Genomic DNA, 14209 nt, shown 5'->3' with positions numbered 1-14209 from the left:
TGTGTGTGTCTGTTTTTGTGTGCATGCTATTTGTGTGTGTGTTTATATGTGTGTGCGTATGTGTATGGGGGTGACAGTGTGGGTATGTCTTTCGTGTGTCTGTGTTGGGTTTATGTCTGTGTGTGTGTTTGTGTGTGTGAGTGTATGCGTATGTAAATGTGTGTGTGTGTATGTCTGTGTGTGTGTGTGTGTGTGTGTGTGTGTGTGTGTGTGTGTGTGTGTGTGTGTGTGTGTGTGTGTGTGTGTGCGTGTGTGTGTGTGTTTGTGTGTGTGTGTGTGTGTGTGTGTGTGTGTGTGTGTGTGTGTGTCTATGCGGGTGTTTGTTTTTGGGAGTATTTCTATATTATTCCCTAAAAGCTTTCGCACTTATCTCCTCGCAAACTTTTTCAACTAGAGACCGATGTTCATCATTGCCTGGAAGCGCGTCCTATTATTAAAATGTTTCTACATATTGAATGCTATAAAAAATATAATATTCAACTCTTAAACATGACATTTTTTAATGAAAGTCAGCAGGCAGACTGTGCTGTAGTCGGGCCATCGGTGGTTCAACTTCAGCTACTTGAGACTTCAAAACAAACTCATTACACAACAGTATAAAATGTATCATCTTGTGGACTAAACTCAACTTATTCAATTTTTCCAAGTTAAAACTACAAATGTCTTTGAATGTACCACATATTAAAACTAATCCTTTCCATACCAATACTACTATTTATAGTACTAATAATGTATTATCTGATTACTACATCAGATACTTTTCATACTGTTCTACCACTTATCATTCTACTTCTACTAGTACTTAATTAATGCTGCTTTAATGCTGCTTTTTTAATGCTGCTTCTTAATTAATGCTGCTTCTACTACGCGGTATATCTATCTATATATCTATCTATAAATATACATATATATATATATACATATATATATATATATATATATATTCTGTATATAAAATACTAAATATACTACTACTAATATTTCATCATCCTTATTTTCCTGGGTTCAAACTTTATCACTATAGTTTAATTCTAGTTTACTCCTTTAAACGGTTTTCTAATTTTTTAAAACATGTGCACTCCTTTCAGACTTTGAATTTTTACCTCTGTTCCGTTTTACTTGGTGAGTGAATGAGTGAGGGGTTAGGACTTGAGGGATTCTTCAGGCTATGTGTGGACCTACAGTGAAGTCTGTTTGCAGTAGGGAGGGTGAGTGGTCAGGACTGGAAGGATTGATCAGTCTATGTGGGGTCTGTAACAGTGAAGTCTATTTGCAGTACGGAGGATCGAGGCGTTAGGACTGGAGGGACTGTTCAGTCTATGTGGGGTTGGACAGGTTCATGAACTGGTGGCATCCTATCGTCTGCTTCTCTCCGACTCTTTTCGGGCCTTGTGCCACAAGACAATGCTTCATAGTTGCTTTTTTTGATCGAAAGGCTCTGTGGGAATATCTGGTATGATTGACTGCTAGTGATGAGCCAATTACAATTTTGGCAAATTTCTGACCAATCAGGGCATCTCTTTTCCTGATTGGTTCCGGAAATCCATCTTGCCTGTCAATTACGTTTGCGCCACAGGTATGCGAATCCAACACTTCTCAAGGCGGGAGATACGTAGGGAGAGAGGGAGTAGAGAGGGAAGTGGGGGTGTTTATGGTTTGTTGCATGAAAATTCTTTATAACTCTTGAGTCTGCTTTTTAATCATCATGAATGGTCAACTTCCAGCGTGTATCTTTAGACAAACTAAAGGAAACCGCACATAATAATAATCATATCACAACATTCAAGATATAGTTTGAGAGGTATTTTTTGTATTATTTTGCCCTCATCAAAGGCTGCTTCTTTGGTTTTACTTGAGGTTTCAGAATTAGAGCAATGGCTTTCATCATAGAGTGTGACCGAGGGTTTCATTTTGTTCGGGTAAAAACGATTTTGGTTTGACTTTGAACTTGAATTGTGAGTTTTAATTAACAATATAAGTATAACATATTCCATCATTCCATGATGTACTGTTATTGTGACAATATGTCACAATGACGTATGAACCCAAAGCTAGACATGGCAACATTCATTGCTCAATAGTACAGCAATCGCATCCGCAGCAGTCCACTCCATTCTCTGCCTATAATATGCTGTCTCTCCCACCCCAACACTCTGCTGTGTATACAACCACCGCATTACATACCAACACTTCCCCTCTCGCTGACCTCCCATACCTCCACACACAACATATCGACGAGATAGAGGGAACCGGCAGAAGAGAAAATTGAAAATTGGAGACGATGACCTCGTTGAATAATGTCACAGCGCACACATGCCTGCCTTTAATCCCGACGTCCATCCCGCTCCCACCTGCTGTCCCCATCTCTTCGCGTGTTCACATCGACGGTGCGATGCGGTGACGGAGCACTGTGGTTCTACAGTGCGACTAATAAGCCCATTGAGTTACCTCATCGCTCGCGGGGACTAGTAGGGACTAGTTAGGCAAGTTACCAGGTAAAGTGAAGCAATGGGCCTGGGAACCACCACAGATAGAAACACTGAACGTGTATGTATTTCATTCATAATTCATCGGAAAGTTTAAGCCATTGGTTGGGTTATTTAGTCGGCATCGAGGTACCTCCACCACTGGCTCCAACTTTTAATTTAATTATGAATAAATCGAAACTTGATACCCTCAAACGCAAATCATAATTAAATAGAAGGTTTAAGGCGACCGGTAAGGTACCCTTAACGGAGACTAGACATATTTGGACTAAAAAATACACACTTTCAGACTTAAAATACCAAAGCTGCTACGTTTTCCCTTCTGTAATAAACTGCAGCAGATCACATAAAGGTTGCCCCATCCATCCCCAGCCAGGCTTTTACCGCTGCCATTAGCAGCCTAGTCACGCCCCACTCCCCAAGACTAGTAAATAGGCAAACAATGAGTGTCTGCGTGTGTGTGTTTAAGTCTTTGACATTTGTGAAACAGTCCGCTCCATATATTCCAACTACTAGTCCTATTAAATATCCCTTGATCTGCACCCATGACCGCTCTCTCTCCCCACACTGCATCCACACAGAGCTCTGAGCGACAACTGCTCTTTACAATCCATCAGGATCATGTGTGTGTGTGTGTGTGTGTGTGTGTGTGTGTGTGTGTGTGTGTGTTGTGGCTCGCCAAAGCTATATCTTCAAAATTACAGAATACACACACGCAAAGAAAAGTGCAAATGGATTTCAAAGAGAGGATTAGCAGGGAGCCTTAGGAGGAAAGTCTTAATGTCACTCTGCACACCCACGGCAGTCTAGCTGGGGTGTGTGTGCGCGTGCGTGTACGTGTGTATGTGTGTGGTTTTGTGTGTTTGGGCGCTAAACTTGTTCACATGCCCAAACTTTCCATGTACTTATCTGGGTTTAGTAACAAATAGGTTTGTGTCTGTGTGTGCGTGCGTGCATGCATTTGGTGTGTGTGTGTGTGTGTGTGCAAATGTTTTTGTGTGATGTTTTCTTCTCTTTTCTCTATTCCTCTGTGGTTATGGTTTATTATGCTATTATTATTTAATACAATAATACCTACATTCAGGACAAAGAACATTGAAAACACATCTATTATTATTTTCTTAAATGTATAAATGCCTGAATTTTTCCTTCCACCCACCGCGTGCACACGCCCCTCCCCCCGACCTCCCCCCGACCTCCCCCCGACCTCCCCCCCACCCCCCGGCCCACTCTCGTCCTGCGCTGGGATCCGATGTGACAGGTGCAAATTGAATCTGCGTTTATCTCGAGTGCCGTTTGTGTTGTCGCCGGCACCGTCGCCGTTGCTGTTGTCGTCGTCGTCGTCATCGGCGTGGCAACACCGATGCCAGACACTCGTCTCTGCTGCGTTGCACCCGGGCCCTCGTTCCGGCTGCCGCGGCGGCGCTCTGATGTGCTGAGCTCGCCGCCGAGCCGCTCACGCTAAAGTGGTGTTGATCACAGCACACAGAGTTGACAGGCCAATTCCTCCAGAGCCAGGGGAAGAGCAGGCAGAGAGGGGGAGGGAGGGAGGGAGGGAGGGAGGGAGGGAGATGTTTGTGTGGAGCAGGGGGGAGAGGAGTAAGAGATATAACGGACAGGACGCACTGACGCGCAGATATGCTTAATGGAGAGAAATGAGGCTGCGCACACTCCCACAAGGAGAGATGAGGACTGCCGCACATGCAAATGTGTGGCTGTTGTGCTCTTAAATAAAGAGATTTACACACATGCGTACACACACGCACACGCATATGCACACAATTATTCATTGCTTTATCGCTGTCCTTTCTCTCACTCTTGCTCACACACACACTACACACACGCATACACACACAAACACACAAAAAAACATACACACTCACACACACATACACACACACACACACACACACACACACACACACACACACTGAATAATTACAGTGTTTTCCATGAGCCAGCCTTTACTTTATCATTGACCTTTCTGTCTCTCTCCAACCGTCTCTCTCTCTCTCTCTCTCTCTCTCTCTCTCTCTCTCTCTGTCTCTCTCACACAAACACGCACACACTCACACACACACACACACCCCAATCACACACACCAGTCACACACACTAGTCCCACACACGCACGCATGCACGCTTGCACGCACACACACACACACACACACACACACACACACACACACACACACACACACACACACACACACACACACACACACACACACACACACACACACACACACACACACACACACACACACACAGAAATATGTAAGGCCTACCTTGCCAGCCGGGCTTGCAGACGGGTTTGACGTCGATGCGGACGGGGGCACTGACCAGTGCCCTCTTCTGGCCGCAGTCCCAGGCCGTCACCTGGATCTCGTACTGCTGCTGCCGCTCGTAGCTCAGCTTCTCCGTGTTCCGGATGTTACCTGCAGGGCAGGGGGGGGGGTCGAGGAATCTACATTGAGGACGGATGAACACCGACCCTAGCCGCCACGCGTCAGAAAGAGGTCCACTTGCAGGTCAACTATCAGGCGGAGTGAATGTGAGCGATTGTTCGTTAGGACCAGACCCATGTTATGTTTAGTAAAACCAATTTGGTAAGGGTTCAACCTACAAACTCATTTCCACAGAAGATGTAGGTAGGGGAACATCATTGTGTCCTGTTTTTTCATGTCTTGCATTCCTAAGCATATAGAGCTATGCTGTGGAGCCCAAGTGTCACCCACAGTGGCTAAAGAGCAGGACCATGGATCATCTCATTCTTAGGCTACACCCAATCAAGTTTTCAATCTGAAACGGCTTGTAGGCTTTCACACCTGAGCTGTTGAATCAGTTGTAATCTAACCCTGGAGCGTTTCACCTGATGTAGGTTGGTTTTATGGTGTTTTGTGGTGAGAACTCTGGTGTGGACCAAACAAACATACTCTGGTCTGCTTGAAGATGGGGGGCTGGGTCTACTTCCAAGTTAACTGTGGTGTGGTTTGCTTTTGGTGAGAACGTTATTAGACCCATCTATAGGAAGCAAACCTTTAAAGTAATGCATTTTGCATTTTATACATTGTAGACTGGGAATATAACATGTCCAGCCAGGTATACTTGAATATTTCCTCGTTAAAAAGACATGGTGAAATAAGGAGGTGAAACCACTGATGCTACACATGGTTGGACATCTATATAAAGTTACTGCTTCTAGTCACTCTGTTACCAAAAAGTCACAAAAAGGTTTTGTAATTATTCAGTGGCATAATTATTTAAATGGTGTTATTTTTCTTTTGTAACACCAAAGCAAAATGAAAGTAACCTTAGACCAGTCCAATCGACAAACAAACAACTCAACCTTGAAGCCTTTGTCGTTTCAATGTTTGGGTTGTCTTAAAATGTCCTAAAAATGCAACAAGGTTTCAACCTCATTATCTAATCGGACGAGTCTTCAAATGTGTCAGCGCCCTAAAATAAAGGAAAACAGCAGTGCACAACTAACACTATTGTTAGTCTCATCTGCACGCCCACAGAACAGCTATACTTTGTGGACCACAAATCTAAAGCTGGAGAACAGACAGACTCAGCTTTAAGATACCTCTGAAGGGTGTATTCTGCCACAATGTTTTATCAGGGTAACAAACAAAAAGGGATGCAGATGATATTGCACACGTTGCTAATGTTTTAAAGAAGACATTAGAAGGAAATTCCAAACTTGAATTGAAGGGGTGTTGACAGGGAGACCGCAGCCCCGCCCGAGCATAAAATGAACCTGAAATTAGCGTTTCAGGGGTTGTGGTACATCGCCTAACTGCACCTTCACTTAAAGGAGAAGGTACAGTTGGGCATGGTACCACAACCCCTGACGTACCGGAACCCCCTGCCCATACCGTCTCCTTTAAGAGGAGGTGCAGTCGGGCGTGGTCCTGCACTCTGGGTGTGGCACTGGGCACAGCGATGCTGACATGAATTCTGTGAATGAATTCTGATGAATTCATCAACAATTACACAGAACCTTTTAATCCATGCTATAGTCTGGCAACGAGCAGGAAGACAGAAACATACATCAGTAAGACAAAATAAGTTCAGCGTGCGTGAAGCAAAGCCCCTGGGTTGAGAAGGCATTCATGTTAAATTTCTAGCCTCAATCATTTTCCCCCGTAATTACCAAAAACTAAGTGTCTAAACTAAACTAACTACGACTTTATTAGTTTGAGTTAGTTCAATTGTCTTGTTTCTTGAACTTGAAAGAACTTGACACAACATTATTTATGTGTTCATAAATAGCCGTTGTATTGAATTGCTGCTTTAATTTGGATGAACAATGGTTTTATTTAAGAAAATTGCTCAGACCTGAACGTGGTATCATTGTTATTTATATAAAGATGAAAAGGGGCCAAGTCTGAGTAATCTTCCTCAGCTGTGATAGGTGAGTCTTTGACCGATCACATACCGATCGCCCAGCAGGTGCACGCGAGGTCCCAGCCAGCCATATATTCTGTGTTGGAGCTCATTCCAAATTAATTTGCAGTCCGTTATCTCCCCCTCCATCATTTATTAGCGGTGGCCTGGTCTGTGTTATCCACTGCTAAATATCGTGATGAACTGAGCTCAGTTTGAGCCACAAAAGTCTGGATACAGATCAGTGGTGCACTCTGGGTCAATGCAATTCAAAAGGCTGGGAAAAAAAAACGCTACTCGGTGGTGAAATGGATATGTAATAGATACTGAATTATGCATTACGAGAACTAGCTCTAAATTATAGCCTAATTCAATGAATAAAGTCATCTAAAACAACTCAAGCACTTTGCCTCAAAGCTGTGAAGGGAAAAGCACGTTCCTAAAAAGAAAACATGTTTATTATATTTTAGCTGTGGGACTTTCGTTTTACTTCCAAAGTCACTCTTATCTGCCAAAATATTTTTGGAGTAATTTCAGGTGTTGGTGTACATAGATGTTTGTGTGTGTGGTATGTGTGTTTGTTTGTGTGACTGCACGGCTGCAGATGGATAATAATAAAAACGCAGCTGGCCGGGGCATTGGCAGCAGTGTGTGAAGGTGTGAAGTCTGCTTTAATTTGTGTTTGGTAGGCTTGGATTAGGGGACCAGTGGGTGAGGGGGGGGGGGGGGGGGGGGGGGGACAAGACAGCAAGTTAAGAGAATCGGATGGAGACACAGTACTACAAATGGGTTTCCGGAGAGGTGGAAGAATGTTAGCTGGAATGGAAGCGTGGGAGAAGCCAGAGACGAGAGAGCGACGTTTCTTCTGTGGCGTGGGGTTTGTTGTGGCAGAGGGCAACAATCATGTTTTGATGAGCACAGACCGTCCAGGGGAATGAGGGGGGGGGGGGGATTAGATGGCTTGCATACAAGGGAAGGGCAAGGTCTCGTCAGCCACCCCCCTGTTCCTGTCTCATTCTCCCTCTCTCTGGATCTCTCTTTATCTGTCTCAGGTTGTTTAGAATTGCTATCCTCCCACTCTCTCTCTCTCTCTCTCTCTCTCTCTCTTCTCTCTCTCTCTCTCTCTCTCTCTCTCTCTCTCTCTCTCTCTCTCTCTCTCTCACTCTCGCTCTCTCACTCTCTCGCTCCAGTCTGACTTCCCCATCCCACCCGATGTGCATCACTGTCTCAGTGGGATGCAGCCTCATCCTATTTCACTGTTTGCTGCCTCAACTCTTATGACCTCTCTCTCTCTCTCTCTCTCTCTCTCTCTCTCTCTCTCTCTCTCTCTCTCTCTCTCTCTCTCTCTCTCCCCCCTCTCCCCTCTCCCTCTCTCTCTCCCTCTCTCTCTCTCTCTCCCCCCTACCCCCTCTCCCCTCTCTCTCTCTCTCTCTCTCTCTCTCTCTCTCTCTCTCTCTCTCTCTCTCTCTCTCTCTCTCTCTCTCTCTCTCCTGAATACATTGACACCGATCTGCATGCATCTGCCAACTAACACACACCCCCACACACATGCACACTCCTATTCCCCCTCCTTCAATTATTACATCAACGTATCTGTGTCAGCAGACGGAGCGTGCTGTGACTGCTGGCAAGGGTGGCCAGCTAATAAATGACTGGAGGGCCCTTCTCCCCCGCCTCCTGCCCCTCCCCTCCTCTGTCTCTGTTTATCCTTCTCCATCTCTCTTTCCATATGTATCTGTGTCTCCTTTCCTCTTCCTCCCTGTCTCCATCTCTCCTCTCCATCCCCGTCCTTCTGAGGTCGGTCAGTCACCTCTTGCGCACACATCGGGTCTCTCCATCACACCTCAACACTCCCCCGAGCCCCGAGCCAACAACTCTTTCACTTTTATTCTTTATTTACCATTCAGATTCCCACACCGCAGGCCTTTCCTCTCTCGACTAATGGCTTTAGACAAGCTCAATCACCGGTGATTGTAACCCCCCCCCCCCCCCCATCCATCCGCCCACGCATCCAGCCGGCCCTTCATAGTTTGTTGCGTCTTCTCCCTGGCCTCCTCTTTGCCTCTAGTGCTCTTGAGTTGAAGAGTGCTCTTCTGCTACTGGAGCTCTTAAAAGTGTGCTGCATGCGGTCAGCACTGAGTGCCAGAGAGCACTCCAGCCAGGCTCTGTTTACCATGTCCTCCTCAGCCCGGCCTGTGCCCTGCACCAATCAGCGCACTTCATCATGTATCCACCAATCAGCGCCCTTGGTGTCTCCACCAATCAGCGCTTTTTATGCCCATCTGCCTGACACCCAAGATGGTGACACTTTATAATAAAGTACATTCATAAGCCTTTAGTCAATTTAATCTATTAATTGATGCAACATTCGTGTATAAGCCTTTAGTAAATGTGAGCTGTTCATTAATGCAACATTAATTTGTAAGCCTTTAGTAAATGCGAGCTATTCAGTAATACAACTTTGATTTATAAGCCTTTAGTTAATATGAGCTATTCATTAATACAACTTTAATGTCTAAGCCCTCAGTAAATGTGAGCTACTCATTAATACAACATTAACGTATAAGGCTTTAGTAAATGTGAGCTATTCATTAAAGGGACACTATGTAATATTTTGAGTAATTTATTACCTCAAATCAACATATTCATTCATAAATAAGTCCTCATTGGTGTAAAATGATCTCTGCCAAAAATCTCACTTATCCTCCTGAGCGAAGAATAATTAATATTAATATCAATATGGTTACATAGGACGGGTAAGCTTCATGGAGGCTTCCATTTTCTTCCGGTCTATGAGCTGCCGAGAGGGTCAAAAAGCACTACGTCGTACAGGAATTGCAAACGCGTTTTCACTCTGAGCCAGCGTAACGGTGGAACAGAGCTTAGTATAGCGAGACGAGATTTACCGGCAAATTTGAACATGCACCGCATTTGTTTGAAAGACCATAGTTATGCCACGCCACAGGAGAAGGAATCATCGACGCCAAAAAAAAACGACGATGTGTAAGCATGTATTAGGTGACCTTGGGTGTCTTGAAAGGCGCCTCTAAATGAAATGTATTATTATTATTATTATTATTATTATTATGTATAACATGGTTTTCCATGGCAACGAGATGGGCGCTCCTATGTTTGAGCGACTCGTCATTGAAAGGCTACTTTCCTCCTCATCCTCATCGTCATCCGCTTATCCGGGGTCGGGTCGCGGGGGGAGCAGCTCAAGCAGGGGGCCCCAGACTTCCCTTTCCCGGGCCACATTGACCAGCTCTGACGGGGGGATCCCGAGGCGTTCCCAGGCCAGTGTTGAGATATAATCTCTCCACCTAGTCCTGGGTCTTCCCCGAGGTCTCCTCCCCACTGGACGTGCCTGAAACACCTCCCAAGGAAGGCGCCCAGTGGGCATCCTTACCAGATGCCCGAACCACCTCAGCTGACTCCTTTCTAAGTAAAGGAGCAGCGGCTCTAATCCGAGTTCCTCACGGATGGCTGAGCTTCTCACCCTATCCCTAAGGGAGACGCCAGCCACCCTTCTGAGAAAACTCATCTCGGCCGCTTGTACCCGCGATCTCGTCCTTTCGGTCATCACCCAGCCCTCATGACCATAGGTGAGGATAGGAACGAAGATCGACCGGTAGATCGAGAGCTTTGCCTTGCGGCTCAGCTCTCTTTTCGTTACAACGGTGCGGTAAAGCGAACGCAATACCGCAGGCTACATACAGCAGGCTACTTTATTACATATTTAATTTACTTTTTCATATTTTTGTCGAGTTTAAATCATGACAATATTCTTATGACTTATGGATACTGTCAAATGCGTTGGAGGAATTCAAAAGCCATTCTTCATCAAGTTATGGAGGTTTATTCTCTGCTGGGGTCACACGTATCCAAATCCACCAAGACGCACTTACGCTAGAGCGGACCTTCTGGAGCTTCAACTCGCTTGCCAGACAGTTGATTTATCACCCGAACAACTGGATTTCATACCAACAACTCTGATAAAGAAGACAATACGGAGGAAAAGAAGATCGAGAGGAGGAATTAGGAACAGGATAGGAGACGAGGAAGTAAACTCTTTGCCAGGGCGACTAACTGGCGGCGCGTACAGTCGCAGCGGCCCCTCTTGAGATCTGTGAGATTGAGATTGAATGTTTGAGTGTGAGACTTCCTACGAACGTAGTTTATGACAGGGAAACAATATTAAACATTAGGACATTGAGAGCGAGTAACATCACTGGCATTCGCTGGCATCTGGACATACTACGCAAACACAGGATACTAACGGACACTGTGACACCGTGCCCGGAACTGCCTGGAGAAGGAAGCAGCAGAGACGGGGTGGACGTAAACAAACTGAACAGCTTCTTTCAGCTCCTACCCTCCAAGAAACGCTATCGCAGCTTAAGATGCTCCACCACCAGGCTGCGGAACAGCTTCCTACCTCAAGCTGTCAGGATGCTCAATGCACCAGCGTCCCAGATCTTCTCACTGGACTTTATTTATTATTTATTTATTTATTCATCATTGGGACGTTTGTTTGTTTGTTTGTTTGTTTGAAATGTATGTTGATCTTGATCCGTGAGAAACGCCTTCTCGTTTTGTTGTTCAATCAACAAAATGACAATAAATTTGATTTGATTTGATTTTGATTTGATTCCGTACGTTACAATGTAAATTGTTGGTATTTAGAATACTGTTACATTGTTGAAATCAACGGATTACAATGCGTTGATTAGGATACGAACCTCATCATCACTCGAATGACTCGATGAGGTAGCCTAGTAGGTGTCATGTCACAGCTTCTTGGCACATACTGCCCACCGTAGTTTTTGGACAAGCGAGCACTATTAGTTTGAATGCAATATACAATTGTACCACTAGATGGGAGTAATTTTTACACAGTGTCCCTTTAATACAACTTTAATGTAAAGCCTTTAGTTAATGTGTGGCTTATACATTAGGCTGATATACATTAAGTATTATGTATAAGCCTTTAGTTAATGATGCACTTATAAATAACAAAAAAAATTATATGAATTTGAAGATCATTAATAATTGGAAAGTTAGTGATATATCAGCCTACCAGTTGGAACAGTCCATTGGAAAGGCTCGTAGGCTAAGGGCCCTTACATAGTCGACGCAACGCTACGCTTACGCGTCCAAAAGGCTACGCGACGCGACGCTTCGGCCGCCATTAAACGTCGAAGCGTAGCAAAACGCGTCCTCCAAATTTTTGATACGCGACGCGCCGATCCATGCAATACCAAGCGTAGTCGGTGGGGGCGATACTGCAAATATTGTACATTATTACTACTATAGGTTATATTTACAGAAGAACATATGAGAGGATGCGGGAACGTGATAAGAATGACTTGACGTCTCTTTTACTAATTATCTGTGCCAATTTATGCAAACCCTTCCACAGGGTCAAAGTGCTATTTTGATGCGCGACATCAAACAGCTGATGCGGGATTGTGAGCCATTTTAATGATCTTCTTGTCACCCGATATTCGTTCTATAACTGGCCTTATTTGTTTTACTGTTAGCCTATTTGAATTAATTACGTAATGTTTTGTGTTCACGTTCAATTTGAAACATAAATTCAGTAGCCTCTTTGAGTGAATGAAATTTGAAAGCGTGAGTGTGTAGTGAATGAAAAATGTGTGCGTGTATGGTGGGACTATTTTCTGTATTTGATAAATAAACCCCTTTTCTCTAATGTTGGCTACCATATAATTTCTGTGGACATTATGTGCTATAGCTTAAAGCCTTTGGCTATAGGCCTACACTTAAATAATTCATTCATCTGTCAAGGCAATAGCTCGTTGTATAAACATTTTATATGGATATGAATTAATGAGTTTGACGTAAACCAAATTAGGTAACTTGTGTAACATAACTAATGAATCAAAAGTCATGCTTCCAAGTGACCAATGTATATACATTTATTGGTCAGTGCGCATACCCAATCGTAGCACATTGTAGGCTACTGGTGGGGAAACACGCCAGCATCTGACAAAAAATAATCTGCAGCTGCTCCCTGACAAGGGCCGGTTTTGGTGAGAGTCGGGAAGATATCGGATGACTCGCGAAAGGAGATCATCAAACTTTGGTGCCGACATCCGAAAATACTGGAAATGCCTCTCCTCGTCCATGCTTCGCATTGGAAGCACCAGAGAAACAAATTCCCCATCCTGATCTCGTGTGGTATTTAAAGGGCGCACATACCACCGCCTATCTCTGCGCTTCATCACTCTTCTTCCGTAGCCACTTTGATCGGAACGTCACCTCGAACGTCCCCCCGCGAAAACACCGGTGACTCTGCTGCCACCCATGGCGTGAGTGGTGTATTGCATGTCATGCATTGCCCGCGACGTTCGCGTATGCTGTGTAGACTATGAAAGGAAGCGCGACGCTCGCGTCACTCACGTCGTTTACGCGCGTCGCTCGCGTCGACTATGTAAGGGCCCTAAGGGCCCTTACATAGTCGACGCAACGCTACGCTTACGCGTCCAAAAGGCTACGCGACGCGACGCTTCGGCCGCCATTAACGTCGAAGCGTAGCAAAACGCGTCCTCCAAATTTTTGATACGCGACGCGCCAATCCATGCAATACCAAGCGTAGTCGGTGGGGGCGATACTGCAAATATTGTACATTATTACTACTATAGGTTATATTTACAGAAGAATATATGAGAGGATGCGGGAACGTGATAAGAATGACTTGACTTCTCTTTTACTAATTATCTGTGCCAATTTATGCGAACCCTTCCACAGGGTCAAAGTGCTATTTTGATGCGCGACATCAAACAGCTGATGCGGGATTGTGAGCCATTTTAATGATCTTCTTGTCACCCGATATTCGTTCTATTACTGGCCTTATTTGTTTTACTGTTAGCCTATTTGAATTAATTACGTAATGTTTTGTGTTCACGTTCAATTTGAAACATAAGTTCAGTAGCCTCTTTGAGTGAATGAAATTTGAAAGCGTGAGTGTGTAGTGAATGAAAAATGTGTGCGTGTATGGTGGGACTATTTTCTGTATTTGATAAATAAACCCCTTTTCTCTAATAATGTTGGCTACCATATAATTTCTGTGGACATTATGCGCTATAGCTTAAAGCCTTTGGCTATAGGCCTACACTTAAATAATTCATTCATCCGTCAAGGCAATAGCTCGTTGTATAAACATTTTATATGGATATGAATTAATGAGTTTGACGTAAACCAAATTAGGTAACTTGTGTAACATAACTAATGAATCAAAAGTCATGCTTCCAAGTGACCAATGTATATACATTTATTGGTCAGTGCGCATACCCAATCGTAGCACAT

Source organism: Gadus macrocephalus, chromosome 16, assembly GCF_031168955.1.
Source record: "Gadus macrocephalus chromosome 16, ASM3116895v1".
Lineage (NCBI taxonomy): Eukaryota > Metazoa > Chordata > Actinopteri > Gadiformes > Gadidae > Gadus > Gadus macrocephalus.
This window is presented reverse-complemented; position numbering follows the sequence as displayed.